Below are 14,981 nucleotides of genomic sequence, written 5' to 3' on the forward strand. Positions count from 1 at the left end.
TTCAGGACCGTTTGCTTTCCTATGTATTAATTGGTTGTCCGTGCTTGAAAACCAATTCATTTTCAAGTTTGTCGTTTATAAATGATAAACTGCAAATCTCGGCCATTACTTGTCGTTACCTAGTTATTCATGGATGCGAGTTTTAGACCCAACAAGCATGCTCTGTCGACAGTCCAGCGTAAACAAATCTCACCTAAAATATCACTACTGAAAAATTCTTATTTTCATCAGTTTAAAAATATGTTTAACTATTTAATAATATGATAAAAGCAAATAATAAAATCAGTGCTAAGAATTTCAAGTAATATTTTTTTAAGTAGGTAATTTAAATAATGATAACTAACTGTTAAAGTCGATGATCAATTTTAATTGAATTTAACTGAAGCCTAAATGGTAGTTTACCACGACATCAATCTAAAACTGTTTAAATGTACGTATTATGCTAGTGATAAAAAGGTAGTGGTTTACAATTGAAGATATCAAGCATCATATTTAATGATCAATTTTCTGCCCTTTTTTCTAAATGCCAATTATAGCCATAATCCAGGAAGGTCTTCCCAGATTCGAAGAAATGTTTACGTGAGTTATATTTAGACAACCAATTATTTTTTTTTAAAAAGTACTTTATGGCTGATAATATCTGCATTCATTAACACAATTCTTATATTAAGTACAACTCAAGCCTAGTATGTACGCGCTGCGTTGGTCTAAGTAATGCGCGTGATTCAAAACCCCCTTTCCGTGGCGGTCTGTGGTGCATAAAGCTGAATAATTAACCATTCCGTGATGTCGTGCGTGTGGCCATGTCAAAACACTTAACCCTAATTTATCCGGGTGATATACGAAGGACCTCCCGTATGTTGTTCAATGAGGTAGTTACCACTCACGGTTTCTATAAGGAGACCCCGCCTCTAAGTGACCCAGGTTGTTGTTAAGTATTTCGACGTCTTTTATATCTACTTGTATGGTGTCTTAATTACGGTGTTCCATCAAGTTGGATATTTAAATATTTCACTTATAACATCAACACCTGTTTCTAGGTGTTTTGTTGTTATCTTGATTAATGTTGTAACCCCTGCAGAACAGTTTAACTACACGCGGAGTTATAAGGGTCGGAGATGAGATATAGTAAAATTGACTACAACGTATACCCATCGTGGTCGCCGCGTGAGTCATACATTGTTGTGAAGCAGATAATAAACACACCCTTATCTATAAGTATATATTATAATGTTAAACCTCCTACCTAATTATTCTATTGCACAAGTTTTGCATTCCGTTTCGGATAAACTAATCTCTAAATTACCTAATTTCGGATTATTGATCGTATATTCGGATAAACGTTTGGCGTAAACAATCAATAAACAAGAGATTAAGGTGTTTGTAACACGGGTACGAAACTAAGCACTGATGACGAAAATACAGCTCTTTGTCATTTCTGTCTCGTGTTTACAGCACGTGTGTTTTATTAAAGACTTTTCAACGAATGAATTCAAATTTTAGAAGAGAGGAAATCTCCTGTGTGTTATTTCTCTTCCTTGTGTAAATGAGTTTACATTCATTGTAATGATAGTACACACTTGACTGCATATTTGTGTCTTTCCTTGTATTTTAAATGTAAGTTAGTAATCTTTAATGGGGTGGAAACCCGTCCTTTTTGTGGTAGTTGGGTAGTTATTTTCTAGCGTTACTCTGCGATGTCTGTGTATATTTGTGAAGAAAAATTGTCGGTAGAATATATCGGGTTTTGAAGTCACATTTTCAGTCAAGATCAAGAAAGCCATCAACGAGTTCAATGTTTTGTGTTATTTTTTCTTTATGTTTTAACAAAAAAAATATGTAATTCTTATTAATGTTAAGATAATAGATAAAAAAAATCTTTTTGTCTCCATAGATAATCTTTTTTTGCAACAGCAAAGCTAGATTATACTGAAAGATAATGATTCTTTTGGTCAGAAAAAGACAAATTCGTTTATATCAATTCAAACCCACAGTAACATTAATATGATTCTTTACTCACTTGGGAACTATCTACAATTGGGGGAATTCTTGGTTGTCCTACTCGTTTTGTGAGTTTGAAAATATTACTTGTGTAGAAAGAAATCATTTGACAGTTTTGTAAGAGACTGGTGAATCTCGGAGGGAACACATCTGTCTTCGTGGTGTACGATGAAATCGGTAGATGTTATGTTAAAATTGTCATTAGTTGTAAAATGATAATGTATTGGTATAATTTAGTAACTTGTCAGGAAAAGCTTTCAGGAACAATAAAAAAATAATGTACAATTTACGTCAAAGTGATATATGCACGTTTAAAAGGTAGGAATTATTTTTTTATGGATTTTTCAAGAAACATATTTTCCAAGTAATTCGTCACAGGAAAAGGTAGCGAAAACGAAGGCGGTTGGTCAGTTTATTCCAAAATGGTACACTGATATAATTATCTCATCTACAGACAAATAAATATTTTATTTTTAAGGAAAATTTTGGACGAGAAGAATTTCTAAAGGGCTTGAGTAAAAAGATAAAGATATATTTGCTAGATTCAGAGCAGCTAACTTTAGATTTTCTATTGAAACAAGGCGATGGTCAGGCATTTTGTCACACACGTGTAGACTCATTTCTATTCTTATTTATTTATTTTTTTTGAGGGCGGGGGGTATCTATGATAACGATATAACATTTTGGCGCTGAGACAGGAATGCATATCAATGTGTCATGTGTCATTAGGTTTTCTAGGAAAAAACTGTTAAATAAGTATATGAATCCTCGCTTAGTCTGACATGGATACAATTCTAAATTGTACTTCAAATGTGTGACTTCTTGTTCCACAAAGAGTGACTGAGTGAGTAAATAAAGTCTTGCCATCTTTAAACTTGAATCTTGAAACTGAGGCTTTGGTGAGCGGCGTCAGTCTGTTAAGAATCTCCCCGAGTGTGGAACCGCCCTAGTGTGAAGCTTGAAAATCTTCCTGTTTCACGCACAGATAGACACAAATATTGAGAAGCTTTTGGGAAAACCAAGAACTTGTCATATTGTTGAATTGTCAAAGGTTGTGTAATGTCGAATTAAAAACCAGAGATGAACATGCGGATATGTCAATACGTCCTGTACACACACTTCCGGGTTAAGCACGCGGTAGTTTTCTGAATGTGCTGGTTATCCCTGTGCAGGTAATTTATAAGTGTAGATAGTGTTTTGGATTGCTTTCTGATTGGGTACTTTGCTTCAACAAATACATATCGTTATTTTAAGTCCGTGTTCATTTACTTAACTTTAAATATCTGTATCTTTTGTACGTAAATGAGTGGACGGGAAAGTTCATTACTTGACATGCACGAGCGCCAGTTAAAGTAACGACAACAGTAACATGTACACGTGTCCGTGTTCGCGAGGCATTTGTTCCTCCGTGTAATCAAGCTGTTTCGAAATGCTTTTTTTTTTTTTTTTCCATCACGTACATTTACTTAACACTGGTCAAATACCCGTTGTACGTTTTCCTGGAAACAGATTTGTTCATCTGTTGACACATAAGACGGAAACTCTTCTGCCATGTTCATTCCGATTTTTATTTTACAATATCACCTATAAAGTTCTGGTATCTTGGAGCGTAGTAAATGCATATGATGAATAATCTATGTTCGTTTAAGAGAATTGAAACAGCTGACATTTGTGTTAATATTCTGGAGGTCATTTGTAAAGTTATTAAACAGTGTAATACTGATTTATTACAACCTCCATCCTCTTGTCTTGTCTACATAACATATGTCCAGGGAATGGAGTACTAAGATGCTGCAATATAACTACTGGAAGGAATTTCGCAAGACAGCAACTCTGGTGGAGGGAGGGGCAGGAAATTCACATATTTTTAGATATTTCTAACGAAATCAGTTCAGATACCACAATGAAGACCACAAGTATATAATCCCACAAACATTTGTTTTGATAAACGAATTAGTAAATAATAGTAGATAACGAAGAATATCAGCTTAAATCGATGTCCTCATGGGCTTTGTTTTTCAATATGTCAGTACATGTGTACTAACATCTCCAGTGTACAATTTATGACCTCTTTGTGATGATGATATCTATGTCCCCACGAGGAGCTTTATTATCCTGTTTCGTAAAATCTCTAGATTAATATACTACAGAACAACACTTGTTTGTGTCTGTATGAAGAACAAGCCTTGTTAATCAGTCAGTAAGAACCTACCAGTTGGTATAACGACCTGTCCTTGACTGGGCCATGGGTGCTATCTGGCCTTGTACTAGCATTTTATTTGTCCTTTAGGGCGTAAAGTTCACATCAATAAATTATACAACAGGATATTAAAGAATTGATTTAGTGTATCAGCCTTGTAGACCATTTTCTATAATACGGACCATAACCAGAAACATACATGAATATCGACCGGAAGGACAAGTTAATAAGTCCATTGTCGTCAGAAAAACTATGTGAAAATGAATTTGCTTTCATTTTTATCATTGTTTGTCTTTCCAGTTGTATAAGCAATGCATAACCACCATGTAGATAAACTCCATTAGGTTTCGGTTTCCGTGGATTGGGACCAGGAATTTCTATTCCGACGGGGAGAAAATTGTGGAACAGCGAGTCTTAAATTCGCCATTACCGTTGTCGTGTCTTATCACATGAGTTTGTCACTTGTCTGATGAAACTGCTCAACAGATAAGAAGTTTGTTGAGTATGTGGTCAAAACAGAATTATAACGAGTCATATTTCCACGTGTATGTGTCTCAAAGGTATTAATATTCGTACCATGTTTTGAAAGAAAAGTATACATATACACAAGTAACCATTAGAAATTAATTCGGGAAGAAATAATAAAACTGATGGTTTGGGTGGGTTTTTTTTAGATTTTCTAGTTTGTTATTCTAGATATCTAAACTGTGGTAAACTAGGTAGGAAGATTGAAAAAAAATATTGTTATACGTAATTGAAGACGGTGGAATTGCGCAACAACCCCGTAACTAATGCCGGAGACATATTTATAGAAGATGATGACAATGAGACAAATTTATAGAAGATGATGACAATGAGACATATTTATAGAAGATGATGGCATTGAGACATACTTATAGAAGATGATGGCATTGAGACATTTTTATAGAAGATGATGACATTGAGACAAATTTATAGAAGATGATGACATTGAGACATACTTATAGAAGATGATGACATTGAGACATACTTATAGAAGATGATGACATTGAGACAAATCTATAGAAGATGATGACAATGAGACATATTTATAGAAGATGATGGCATTGAGACATACTTATAGAAGATGATGGCATTGAGACAAATCTATAGAAGATGATGACATTGAGACAAATTTATAGAAGATGATGACATTGAGACATACTAATAGAAGATGATGGCATTGAGACATACTTATAGAAGATGATGGCATTGAGACATTTTTATAGAAGATGATGACATTGAGACAAATTTATAGAAGATGATGACATTGAGACATACTTATAGAAGATGATGACATTGAGACAAATCTATAGAAGATGATGACAATGAGACATATTTATAGAAGATGATGGCATTGAGACATACTTATAGAAGATGATGGCATTGAGACATACTTATAGAAGATGATGGCATTGAGACATTTTTATAGAAGATGATGACATTGAGACAAATTTATAGAAGATGATGACATTGAGACATACTTATAGAAGATGATGACATTGAGACAAATCTATAGAAGATGATGACAATGAGACATATTTATAGAAGATGATGGCATTGAGACATACTTATAGAAGATGATGGCATTGAGACATTTTTATAGAAGATGATGACAATGAGACACATTTATAGAAGATGATGACATTGAGACAAATCTATAGAAGATGATGACATTGAGACAAATCTATAGAAGATGATGACAATGAGACATTTTTATAGAAGATGGTGACAATGAGACATATTTAAAGAAGATGATGACATTGAGACAAATCTATAGATGATGATGATGATAATGAGACATATTTATAGAAGACAATGACCTTGAACCCTATATATAGAAAACTGTGTCCCTGTTACCAGAGCTGTCTTCATTGTCCAGCATGGAGTACAAATTTTAAGTACATTCGTGTTGTTTTATCTTCTTATGTATATCATGAAATGGTCAGTTTACTTATTTACAAAGACACGAGATTATCACGCCACCAATCACAGGATCCATTTTTTCTCATTGCATATAAATGACCTTAAAATGAATCAGCGTATTAAACACCAGGTGATTGTGCTTCCCAGCAATGACAATATTGATCATGAGTGTACAATGTCTGTTGAACCTTGACACTTTTTATTCAGTTTAATGTCAATCAAAATTTCAATACAATTTACATATTTGTATTTCAACGGAATCGATCAACTGGAAAAATAGTACAAAGCGTAACGATAGACAGTAACTGGAAGATCAAAAGCTTATGGATCACATACCTTTAAGACAAGGTCAATTCACATATCTCTGACCTGGTGAAATTATGTCGTTTTTTCTAAAGAAATAACACCATGATTCTTGATAAATGACCCGTTAACATCACACGCCTCATTAAACTGATTGTACAAGAATATTAAAATATCATTATATCTAACCTAAATTACACAGGGCAAAATGTATTCTTAACACATCACGTTTTTATTTCAAAGTCTTAAGTCATTGAAATTTCAAACTTTTGAACTATATGTTAATTTCTTTTGATCCTTAAATGGTTTCAAGTTTTTATGCTAACCATCTTGGAATATGTACAAGTATTCTTATAGATGTTCCTAAGCATTAAAATTTGTTAGTTTCAGAAAGTCATAGATATTTTTCGCTTAAACAATACTTGATTAACTATAAAATATATTTACATTTAGTAACAAGGACAAAATAAAGTACAGCTGCACTCCCACACTGAGAACAGCTGTTATGGTGAGCCACAAACACGGACAAACAGTTCAGCATGACAACTGTCCTGCAGACAACACGTCTAGACTTTCATACAGTGCAAACAGTAGGCTTATATATGTACAATATGTCATATTTCATATTAGTTATAACATATATCATATCGGATCGAAATTGCACTTGATGTGAATATTAAGTTGGCTCGTCATAAAATAATAAAAACTACATCTGTTTCGTCCTTTTAGGACTCGTCAGTGATGATACATCATACAGCTGTTTTGTCCTTATAGGACTCGTCAGTAATAATACATCTTACGGTTGTTTTGCCTTCTAGGACTCCTCAGCAATACTAAGGGCCTAAACGATTGTAAAAAAACAACAAATATATACAATAGAATGGCACGTTTCAATTACAATTTAGAATATGAAATTGCAGAACTAAATGAATAAATTAAAATGCATTTTACAGTTTTTTAGTAAGAACACGTCAGTGACGCTACAGGTCTAGATCTAGTTCTGAAGAATGAATTAGATACGGTAATGTTTCAAAAGGTTGTGGTTGTCATCATTATTAAGAAAATATCGAGGGTTAGAAGGTTTTTAATGTAAGCTTTAAAGAAATAGTGGATCATTTTCAATCTTTCTGGAATATTCTCCTGCGTTCTCGTGGTACAAAGCACTCTCTCGATCCCTTTTAAATGGTTTGGTTACTATATGGAAAATACGCGTGAACGTTGAAGATCTAATTTCTCGTCTAAACATATGAGACGTGAAGTTGGTCAACCTGTTCAATACATACATTATTGTACATAGGATCTTCGCGTTGAAACTTTCGGGGTGCCCATTATCATTTAAGTACTCAATTTTTTTTAAATACTTGCCCATTCATAGGAACAAATACAAAAGCATGGATGAATATTTTAATGTCAAGTGGGATTTTCGAAACGTCATAAGTGGCGACATCGAAATATTTCGCTACTCTTCACCTTCCGCCTAACACGATTGGTTGTCTAGTAAATAAACACGTGATTCTGTTATTACCGGGTGTTCTCGACGCTTCCTTGCCATCTCCTGCGCTTAACTCTCTCAGATGAATGGAAAGCGTAGGAAAGTTCTGAGATTGAAAGGTTTTGGTAACAATACAATTTGTATATCAGGGGGCTACTTTAAATATTTTTGGCACGAGCTGTTGATGTGTCCTGTCAATATAACGTACACTGCCATTGATTGCCAGGTGACTACAAACCCATTCAAGGAGATCGTGTGGGCGTTGGGGTGGAAAGTCATTTTAATCACGCGGATTGGAGATGCCCATGGGTTTCCGAGTGACGTCATATACATTAGAGATTCCAGGATGCGATCACGATGATATGGAGTGATAGTGATTATTTGTTTACCTATAAAACCACTCTGAAAAAGGTAATAAAGCTGAACAGTGACTAATAAATTTTTGTCCCCCCCCCCTAAATTTTAACACCTTAAATGAAACTCCTACATATATTTCATAATTTTTGCGGTTTTTTTTTGTTTGTTTTCAAAAACAGGATATAAGATCAATTATTATAACTTTGATAAACCTTCTTCGAACAGGAACTTACATATCCGACAAATACTAGACTGAAACTGCTCAATCAAACTTCATATCTACTTCGATTTGTGAAATAATATAATTTAAAAAAAATTAAATATGTGTAGATCAAAACCCTGATTTGTGATGTACTATAACAAATTATCCTCAAAGTTTAAATTAAAAACTTCTGATATCGTATTAATGTTATTCCGATGGAGTTATGAGGCGACAAACGTGGGCCTAACACATCCGTCTCTTCCTCACAGTTACGGCGTCCTCTTGAGCGGATATGTTCGGTTCGATTCTTTTGGATTCACGTGGTCAAGTAGGTAAAATACCTCGTCACGTCTAATTGTGGAATCGAACTCAGGATCAACTTCATGAATGTGTATTTGTTTGACCATTACTTGAAACACCCCCCCCCCCCCACACACACACACATCCCCCTCTCCCTCCGCTATCTCGTGTTAAAATCGTTTGCACTATCTATTGATAAAGTCTAACATCAATCCATCATACATGAAGGTTTGCTGTAATGATTGTACACTTAATGACCCCTTCAGTACTACATGTCCTCACCAGTATCAATATATTTTGTGGTGTAATTTACAATGTGTCTATCAGGACTACGTATCACGTGGAATCATGCAATAAATCCTATAAAATGATAAGGCATCCTCTTCAACGCTTTCATATTCAAACTATATACACGGGCATTTAAACAAAGGCTTTCAATTGGCTTAGATAAAATGTGCTGTTTATTTACGTTTAGTAATAAAATACATTGTCCTTCTCGAGTGAATTCCGGAACTCTTCAGATCCGCTAATCTCTTTAGCAAATATACACCCCCTGACCTAGTTTAACAGGTATACTTACCTGGTCATGTAACGGTGCCCAGGTGAAGTAAACAAACATTGTGTTGACCGTAGTTTTGTCCTCAAACATATTGGACTTACGAGGACTCTGATGGAAAATAAACAAATCAAGTTAAACGGACATTCTTATGATCAATCAGGGGCTCTGGTAATCTAATTTATCGATACAATATTGGTCTAAACTTGACATTTCCTTTAACAATTTTTGAAATGTTTTCCGTGTTGCCGATTTTTTTCCGTTTATGTCCACAATATCTAACAATATATTAAGAGCTGACTCATTATCGGCCGTGTATCCTGTACCACATCAACACTAAACAGTGGTCAGTTTTCCACGTCCGTAACAACCCTTGTTGGAGCGAGTGCTACTACACTTTAGGAGAAAGAGATTTTTATATTTCCGAAAATGACGTTAATTTCAACAGTGTCTACGTGATGCATTCCGTCATCCACAGTTAGCTGCAACCTAAAAACTTGGTTTTATTAATGAAAATAGCGCGATCAATTTGTTATTATCACTTTCGTAACTTGTCCTATTCAGGAAACAAACAATAACCAAGCAAAGTTAACTTAGTCACATCAGAAAGTAACATGTTCCCATCCAGACCTAACTTAGTCACATCAGAAAGTAACATGTTCTCATCCAGACCTAACTTAGTCTCATCAGAAAGTAACATGTTCCCATCCAGACCTAAGTTAAACACATCAGAAAGTACCATGTTCCCATCCAGACCTAACTTAGTCACATCAGAAAGTAACATGTTCTCATCCAGACCTAACTTAGTCACATCAGAAAGTAACATGTTCCCATCCAGACCTAAGTTAAACACATCAGAAAGTACCATGTTCCCATCCAGACCTAACTTATTCACATCAGAAAGTACCATGTTCCCATCCAGACCTAACTTATTCACATCAGAAAGTAACATGTTCTCATCCAGACCTAACTTAGTCTCATCAGAAAGTAACATGTTCCCATCCAGACCTAACTTAAGTCGCATCAGAAAGCGCCATGTTCCCATCCAGACCTAACTTAGTCACATCAGAAAGCGCCATGTTCCCATCCAGACCTAACTTAAGTCGCATCAGAAAGCGCCATGTTCCCATCCAGACCTAACTTAGTCGCATCAGAAAGCGCCATGTTCCCATCCAGACCTAACTTAGTCACATCAGAAAGCGCCATGTTCCCATCCAGACCTAAGTTAGTCACATCAGAAAGCGCCATGTTCCCATCCAGACCTAACTTAAGTCGCATCAGAAAGCGCCATGTTCCCATCCAGACCTAACTTAGTCACATCAGAAAGCGCCATGTTCCCATCCAGACCTAACTTAAGTCGCATCAGAAAGCGCCATGTTCCCATCCAGACCTAACTTAGTCACATCAGAAAGCGCCATGTTCCCATCCAGACCTAAGTTAGTCACATCAGAAAGCGCCATGTTCCCATCCAGACCTAACTTAGTCACATCAGAAAGCGCCATGTTCCCATCCAGACCTAACTTAGTCACATCAGAAAGCGCCATGTTCCCATCCAGACCTAAGTTAGTCACATCAGAAAGCGCCATGTTCCCATCCAGACCTAAGTTAAACACATCAGAAAGCGCCATGTTCCCATCCAGACCTAACTTAGTCACATCAGAAAGCGCCATGTTCCCATCCAGACCTAACTTAGTCACATCAGAAAGCGCCATGTTCCCATCCAGACCTAACTTAGTCACATCAGAAAGCGCCATGTTCCCATCCAGACCTAAGTTAGTTCAGAAAGCGCCATGTTCCCATCCAGACCTAAGTTAAACACATCAGAAAGCGCAATGGAACCATACAGACCTAACGTAGACACATCAGAAAGCGCCATGTTCCCATCCAGACCTAACTTAGTCACATCAGAAAGCGCCATGTTCCCATCCAGACCTAACATAGACAAATAACACACCGCCATGTTCCCATCCAGACCTATAGTTCAGAAAGCGCCACATCAGAAAGCGCCATGTTCCCATCCAGACCTAACTTAAGTCGCATCAGAAAGCGCCATGTTCCCATCCAGACCTAACTTAGTCAGATCATAAGGTAACGTGTTCTGATTAAGAATCAGTCTGGTCATATCAGTAAGAAACAGGTTCCCTTCACGAACTAACAAAACAGTTCTACTTACGGGAGTTACCCATTCTAATTACATGACTGACCCGTTCTAATTACATGACCGACCCGTTCTAATTACATGACTGACCCGTTCTAATTAAGGAAGTGACCAGTTCTAACTACGGGAGTGACCAGTTCTAACTACGGAGTGACCAGTTCTAACTACGGGGGTGACCAGTTCTAACTACGGGGGTGACCAGTTCTTACTACAGGAGTGACCAGTTCTAACTACGGGAGTGACCAGTTCTAACTACGGGAGTGACCAGTTCTTACTACGGGAGTGACCAGTTCTAACTACGGAGTGACCAGTTCTAACTACGGAGTAACCAGTTCTAACTTCGGGGGTGACCAGTTCTAACTACGGGAGTGACCAGCGGGAGTGACCAGTTCTAACTAAGGGAGTGACCACTTCTAATTATTGGAGGTATATGATGTAACTACTACAGAATTACTAGTTCTATATACGGGATATTAAAGATCGAGGGTTCAGGTTTATATCGGAAAGTGCCATGCTAGATTTTAAATTCTATCTGATAAAGGCAATCATTGCTAATATACCTTTTTATTGTACCGTCATGATGTATTTACTGGTTCTTGTCTTAGTTAGGATAAGAGATTTAAACACTTGTGAAAGAAATAAGCCCAATGCCTAGAAAGTGTATATTTAATCATAATTTTACTCGAATGCACTTGCGTAAAACTTCCACGTGATATGAAATAATCACTATGTTCATCAAAGGTGATTAAATTAGTAGACGATTCTTTATATTTCAACAGTAAGATGAAAAGTGTTAGAGAACTTTTTCTTTGTATGTTTTATCTAATTTGACTTTACATTTAAGCTATATATAATAATTCGTTTGATAAATCATTAACCGACTTTATATGTTTCCAAGAAAAGATACTAATTGTCAAATCTCTATCGATCACATCAATCTGAAGCTTATCCTAACTGAACGGGATGTAGTTTATCAAGGAGTGTTTAGCATTAAATTAAAAATTCAATAAGGAAACATAGTCATCACGTTTCCAGATCCGTAGTCTCGATAAGTCTTAAGAAATATACGAAAATATAACTTAAATGATAGCAGATGGGTGGTATTATACTAACTGATCAACCAAGTGGTTCCTAATCGGGTTAACGATTTGTAAATCAGTGGGAAACAGGAAGACATGAGAGTCCCAGCAAAGAAAAACATCTGACCAAAGCTACCCCATCCCTTTGAGCTAAAGGGATATTCCATCAAACCGAAGACATCACATGGTCCTAGGTTACTAGAAATTTGTTGTTTTCTCTTGTACAGTAAACCACCATGATCCGTAAGACTTAATCCGTCCATCATCAGACTGTTTTACGTCATTTGTGTCTTGTTTTACGTATTTGTATCGTGTTTTAGGTCTCTTTGTATCGTGTTTTAGGTCTCTTTGTATCGTGGTTTATGTCTCTTTGTGTCGTGTTTTAAGTATCTTTGTATCGTGTTTTAGGTCTCTTTGTATCGTGTTTTAGTTCTCTTTGTATTGTGTTTTAGGTCTCTTTGTATCGTGTTTAAGGTCTCTTTGTATCGTGTTTTAGGTTTCTTTGTATCTTGTTTAAGGTCTCTTTGTATCGTGGTTTATGTCTCTTTGTGTCGTGTTTTAGTTCTCTTTGTATCGTGGTTTATGTCTCTTTGTGTCGTGTTTTAGTTCTCTTTGTATCGTGGTTTATGTCTCTTTGTGTCGTGTTTTAGTTCTCTTTGTATAGTTCTCTTTGTATTGTGGTTTATGTCTCTTTGTGTCGTGTTTTAGTTCTCTTTGTATCGTGTTTTAGGTCTCTTTGTGTCGTGTTTTAATTATCTTTGTATCGTGTTTTAGGTATCTTTGTATCGTGTTTATGGTCTCTTTGCCGCGTGTTTTAGGTCTTTTGTATCGTGTTTTAGGTATCTTTGTATCGTGTTTAAGGTCTCTTCGTATCGTGTTTTAGGTCTCTTTGTATCGTGTTTTAGTTCTCTTTGTGTCGTGTTTTAAGTCTCTTTGTGGCGTGTTTTAGTTCTCTTTGTATCGTGTTTAAGGTCTCTTTGTATCGTGTTTAAGGTCTCTTTGTATCGTGTTTTAGGTTTCTTTGTATCTTGTATAAGGTCTCTTTGTATCGTGTTTATGGTCTCTTTGTATCTTGTTTAAAGTCCCTTTGTATCGTGGTTATGGTCTCTTTGTATCTTGTTGAAGGTCTCTTTGTATCGTGTTTATGGTCTCTTTGTGTCGTGTTTTAGGTCTCTTTGGATCGTGTTTATGGTCTCTTTGTATCTTGTTGAAGGTCTCTTTGTCTCGTGTTTTAGGTCTCTTTGTATCTTGTTGAAGGTCTCTTTGTCTCGTGTTTTAGTTCTCTTTGTGTTGTGTTTTAGTTCTCTTTGTGTTGTGTTTTAGTTCTCTTTGTATCGTGTTTAAGGTCTCTTTGTATCGTGTTTAAGGTCTCTTTGTGTCGTGTTTTAGGTCTCTTTATATCGTGTTTTAGTTCTCTTTGTATCGTGTTTTAGGTCTCTTTGTGGCGTGTTTTAGTTCTCTTTGTATCGTGTTTTAGGTCTCTTTGTATCGTGTTTTAGGTCTCTTTGTATCGTGTTTTAGGTCTCTTTGTATCTTGTTTAAGGTCTCTTTGTATCGTGGTTTATGTCTCTTTGTGTCGTGTTTTAGTTCTCTTTGTATCGTGGTTTATGTCTCTTTGTGTCGTGTTTTAGTTCTCTTTGTATCGTGGTTTATGTCTCTTTGTGTCGTGTTTTAGTTCTCTTTGTATCGTGGTTTATGTCTCTTTGTGTCGTGTTTTAGTTCTCTTTGTATCGTGGTTTATGTCTCTTTGTGTCGTGTTTTAGTTCTCTTTGTGTCGTGTTTTAGGTCTCTTTGTGTCGTGTTTTAGTTCTCTTTGTATCGTGGTTTATGTCTCTTTGTGGCGTGTTTTAGTTCTCTTTGTATCGTGTTTAAGGTCTCTTTGTGTCGTGTTTTAGGTCTCTTTGTATCGTGTTTTAGTTCTCTTTGTGTCGTGTTTTAAGTCTCTTTGTGGCGTGTTTATGGTGTTTTAGGTCTCTTTGTATCTTGTTGAAGGTCTCTTTGTACTCGTGTTTTAGTTCTCTTTGTGTGTGTAGGTCTCTTTGTATCGTGTTTTAGGTCTCTTTGTATCGTGTTTAAGGTCTCTTTGTGTCGTGTTTTAGGTCTCTTTGTATCGTGTTTTAGTTCTCTTTGTGTCGTGTTTTAGGTCTCTTTGTGGCGTGTTTTAGTTCTCTTTGTGTCGTGTTTTAGGTCTCTTTGTATCGTGTTTTAGGTCTCTTTGCATTGTATTGTGTTTTTAGGTCTCTTTGTATCTTGTTGAAGGTCTCTTTGTATCGTGTTTAAGGTCTCTTTGTATCGTGTTTTAGGTCTCTTTGTATCGTTGTTTTCTGTCTCTTTGTTTCGTGTTTTATGTCTCTTTGTGTCGTGTTTTAGTTCTCTTTGTGTCGTGTTT

The sequence above is a fragment of the Ylistrum balloti genome, unplaced genomic scaffold (genome assembly GCF_031769215.1).
Source record: "Ylistrum balloti isolate Yb309-2 unplaced genomic scaffold, AGI_CSIRO_Ybal_v1 Utg369890, whole genome shotgun sequence".
NCBI lineage: Eukaryota > Metazoa > Mollusca > Bivalvia > Pectinida > Pectinidae > Ylistrum > Ylistrum balloti.